The sequence below is a fragment of the Carlito syrichta genome, unplaced genomic scaffold (assembly GCF_000164805.1).
Source record: "Carlito syrichta isolate Samal-C Ts95f unplaced genomic scaffold, Tarsius_syrichta-2.0.1 Scaffold311826, whole genome shotgun sequence".
In the NCBI taxonomy this organism is placed as follows: Eukaryota; Metazoa; Chordata; class Mammalia; order Primates; family Tarsiidae; genus Carlito; species Carlito syrichta.
The window spans coordinates 180,754-185,672 of NW_007255922.1; positions in this window are offsets into that span (position 1 = coordinate 180,754).

Sequence of the window (4,919 nt, forward strand, 5' to 3'; positions counted from 1 at the left end):
TTTTTTGATCTATTGTAGAGATGAGGTCTCACCAAGTTGCCCAGGTGGGTCTCGAACCCGGGCTCAGGCAATCCACTCACCACAGCCTCCCAAAGTGCAGGATTACAGGCTAAGCCACCGAGCCCGGCTAGACCTCAATCTCTTTAGAAAAATTGTTCTTAATAAAAACAAATAAAATGCTATGGGCAAAAGTAAAACAGAGAAGGGATAGGAATTATGTGGAGGCAAATTGCAATTCAAAATTGGGTGGTCAAGGAAGGCCTTGTCAAGAAGTTGACATTGAGCAGAGTCAGGAGTGTGGAATCAAGAATCAAGGTATGCAGGTATCCAGATGAAGAGTGAACCTGGCAGAGGGAATATCAAGGTCAAAGGTCTGGCACAGCAGCTCTTGAGAGAGGAAGCAGTATCAGAGGTTCTGGAAATGTGTAGGGGTCATGTGACTGGGAGTTCAGTCTGCATTTAGTAGAGGTATGGGATGCCTATGGGGGACAGTCCTGTGCCCCGTACAGGCACCTCCGCTGGAGATGGAGACATTGCTGGGGTCTGAGCAGAGCCAGATAACTCTGGCTACTGTGTTGAGAATAGATTGAATGGCATCATTTCTCCACTTTGACATCTGTCCAGCTCAGTTGCTACACCTCATCCAGGCCCTAGCATTGCCCCCTAGGGCCCTCAGCCTCCACAATGCATTCCCATTTGCTCCTCCCAATACCTTCTCCACCCTTGGGCACCCAGAGTGGTCCTTTCAAAATGCAAATCTCATCCTATCCTTACCTTGCTTAACCCTTTAGTAGCTCCCACTGCTCTGAGGATGAGAATAAAAATCTTCAGCAGAACCCACCAGGCCTGCCTGCCTCTAATTCTAACGTCCCCTACTTTGAGTCTCAGAGACGTCACTTCCTCCAGGATACCTTTCTGGATCCTCTCCACGGCAGGCTGGGTTTTTCCTGGGCTCAGTTTCCAGCACTTCTCCGTGGTAATTCTCAGGATATTTGATACTTGCTATTACCCCAACCCAACCTGTCACTTCTGCTTTAACATGGAAAACCAACATGCAGGAAATTGATCTGATAAGTCAAGTTCTAGCAAGATATTAAAACTGGTCAGGCCAGGCTTCGTGGCTCAGCCTGTAATCCTAGCACATTGGGAGACCAAGGCGAGTGAATTGCCTGAGTCTGCAGGTTCAAGACCAGCCCAGGCAATTTGGTGAGACCACATCTCTACGATAAATAAAAAATTAGCTGGGCATGGTAGCATATACCTGTGGTTCTGGCTACTTGGAAAGCTGAGGCAGAAGGATCGCTGGAGCCCAGCAGGTCAATGCTGGGGTGGCTGTGAGCGTACCATTGCACTCCAGCCTAGGCGACAGAGTGAGACTCCAACTCAAAAGAAAAAAAACTGGTCAAGGAGTTAGGCACAGCTGCACTCTAGGTGGGGCAAATGGTAAGGGGGATGTTGAACTCAAAGTACTGATGCCACAGTGGTGGAATTTAGGCGACAGAATCGGCAGGAAACAAGGGAGGAATCACTGGGCTTTCTCAGCATCCTTCTGGTCATTCCACCCTCTGCATCTTTCACTCAGCCTGAGGTGCTTCCTGGTACCCAAGAGAGGTCTGTCCTTCCATCCTAGCTCCAGCTAGGTAGAACAAGTAGAACGAACCTGTGTGGCAGCCATGGCAAGGAAATAGGGGACAGAGCACTCCTAGAGCTCCCATTCTGTTTTGCAGCCCAGCCTCTACCTTGGCTTCCCAGAGTCCTAGCTTTAGAGCATAATGGCAGCCTGGTGATTTGGGCTGGAAGTTCATCCAGTGCTAGGATTCCTGGCCAGGGACCCAAGAAACACCTTCTCTGGGTAGAAGGTGTGTTGCTTTGCTCATATTCTCAAAGACTCTCTTGACTCCAAAGAAATTAATTAGCTATTAAAGCCAACTTGTTTCCTGCTTCTTAGCTGGAGAGACTGATGCCGGATAAAACCTGAGCACCCATGGCAAATCAAAGTAGAGTCTAGGACTCTGGCCTCTTGCTTCCATGCTAGGCTCTTCCCACCGTGAGTTACTGTCCTAGACTAAACTTAGCAGAGTCCCAGGGAGTCAAAGGTAGACAAGACAGGCACAGCCCCTGGGCCAGGGCCTCCAACCCTCTATCCACCTGCTAACACTAGGATTATGGGAGGTGCTGCCCTTCTCAACACAAGGCCTGTCTCGGCTAACAGTTCACAGTGATCGGAAGGGGGCCCTAACTAAGCACTGGACAGAGAAGGAAGGAGACAGGCAGGAGGTTAGAGGACCTTGGCCTGGAGCTGAACACCCAATCCTGGGTCAAAGTTTGCATGCCTTTGCGTGAGAAGCTCTTTGGCTGGGATTCCCTAGCAATCGATGCCAGGAGCGGGAGAGCTAGGGAGGGGAGAGAGCTCTGGGCTGGAGGAATGGAGGCAGCTGAGGATCTTGGCTCTGCAGAGCCCTCAGCCTAGAGACTCCATCAATACCACTGAGGACTGTGTGGCAGGGGGACAGGAGATGAGCCAGACCCATAAAACATCCCTGCCCCATGCTGGAGATGAGAGCAACACCCTGCACAGGTTCTATGCTGAGTCCAGATATGCTACCAGAGCTGTGAAGAGGCTGGGGGAGGGGCATGTTAAAGGGACACCACCCAGAGTGAGGAACTTGAGAAGAGCCCTGGAGTCTGAGGCATACAGGAAGGGTATCCTGGCATGGGGAAGGGGCACGACATGGACAAAAGATGGCAGTAGGAGGTCGGGGTAAGGCAATTTGGGTGGATGTGGAGAACTCGGTCTTGACTCCCAGTGGGTCCTCAGTTCACCCAGTCACCCTGTACCCCACTTGCTATGTGAATCCAGAGCCCCTTCTGCCCCTCTCCTGCCTGTGCCCAGAGAGCCAGAGAGATTCACTTTACAGGAGCCACAGCTCAGATGAGTCACCCCTTGGCTCCCTGGCTCTTGGCTGCTATAGTTAGGATGGTAACGCTTTCCCAGGGCAGTCTTGGGCTAAGCCTGTTGTCTTGGTATCATTAATTACTGAAAGTGCCCTCTTTCACTCTCAATAGATCCTAGCTCAGATCATCAGTTATACGGTCACCCCAGTGATAGTGGGCGTCTGAGAGTTTTGTGGGGCTAACATCTCTTCTTCCTTCTTCTGGCAATGCCACAGCAGTTGTCCTTTGGGGACCATCTCACTCCTACTCATGGGTGGAGCTGCTCCCACCCCAGGCGAAGCCAATGAAAATCCTGTGGGAATTCAATGACATCACTAGAAAAGAGATTCTCCTGCCGGGGTGGCTATATTGGCTAGAAAATCAGCCTGAAGCTGCCAATAGCCATTTTAAAAGAAAGTTTACAGGCCAGGCGTGATGGCTCATGCCTGTAATCCCAGCACTTTGGGAGGTCAAGGCAGGAGGATCACTTGAGTCCAGGAGTTTAATACCAACCTGGGCAACATAGCAAGACCTCATCTCTACAGAAAATCAGAAAATTAGCTGGGTATGGTGGCACGTGCCTCAGGAGACTGAGATGGAAGGATTGCCTGAGCCCAGGAAGTCAAGGCTACCATGAGCCGTGATTGTCATGATCATAACACTGCACTCGAGCCTGGGACAGAGAGAGACCCCAACTCAAAAAAGCAAAAACAAAGCGAGTTTACCTTAGAATGATGACTACGCAGGGGAAAGACAAACTGGGAGATGAGGGGAGGAAGAGAGGGAAATAATGGATAACATTCAGCACCTAGATCCAGGTTGTTCTTGAAGCCAATGAAATTTAACCATAGAACATCCCTGTTGTATGAACCAATATCATCACCAATTCCCCCTTCTCTCCCTTTCCTCCTCTTTTTCCTTCTTCATTTTTGCCTTATTCTCTTCCTCCTCCTCCTCCTCCTCTTCTTCTTCTGGTATGAACTGGGTTAGAGGAAATTGCAACTTCAAGAATTATAACCCAGCCCTCCCAGTAGAGTTCTCTGTATGATTAAACCTCAGCACTCAGAGAGGCCCTGAGACCTACCAGGTTGGCCAGAGTCCTAAGAAGCTACTCTTATCTAACAACTTGCCACCAGTCTGCCCCTGGGCCAAAATGGCCACCATCAGAACCATTTTGGGAGGCTAACTGTATCCCCAGAAAACTGCATGATGGTGTTGAGTTGTTGGTCAGTCCTGTGAGAGAACTCATATGCATGGCAGAGTTGACCCAGTGAGCCTGTGCCATGTCACTGTGCGGTTCCTCCTGCACCTCCAGCGGGCTGGCAGCAGAGCTCAGCACTGTGGTGGCTAGAGTTTCCTCGACACCAAGTGAACAGTAAGACAAGGCTTTTACCAAGTTCCTGCTGCCCCATTTGCTGTCTGTTTCTCTGAACCCTAAGCCTTCCAACTGAGAAAGAGACACCAGCCTTTCCCCAAGTTCAGGATGGGCAGGGTTGAAGTTTTCAGGAGGAAGACTCTGAGGGAGTTCAGGAAAAAACAATCCTTATAATGGCCGGCAGGGCCCTTCCAGACCTGGCTCCATGACCTCTCTGACCTCCGAGCCTGTTACTCTCCCTCCCTTGGCTCTTTCCCTTGTAGGCGCAGAAGCCTTCCTGATTTTCCTGGGACACTCCAGGCAAGTCCCTATCTGTATCTGTCAGTCACTCCCTCTGCAGGAAGCAGAGCCAGACTAGGCCCCTCAACTGGATCACTGAGGTGAATTTTTTTTTTTTTGAGTTGGAGTCTCACTCTGTCACCCAGACTGGAGTGCAGTGACACGCTCCTGGCCACCGCAGCCTCGACCTGCTGGGCTCCGGCAATCCTTTCGCCTCAGCCTTCCAAGTAGCTGGAACTACAGGCGCGCGCTAACACGCCCGGCTAATTTTTTATTTATTGTAGAGACGAGGTCTCGCCAAGTTGCCCAGGCGGGTCACAAACCCGCGGGC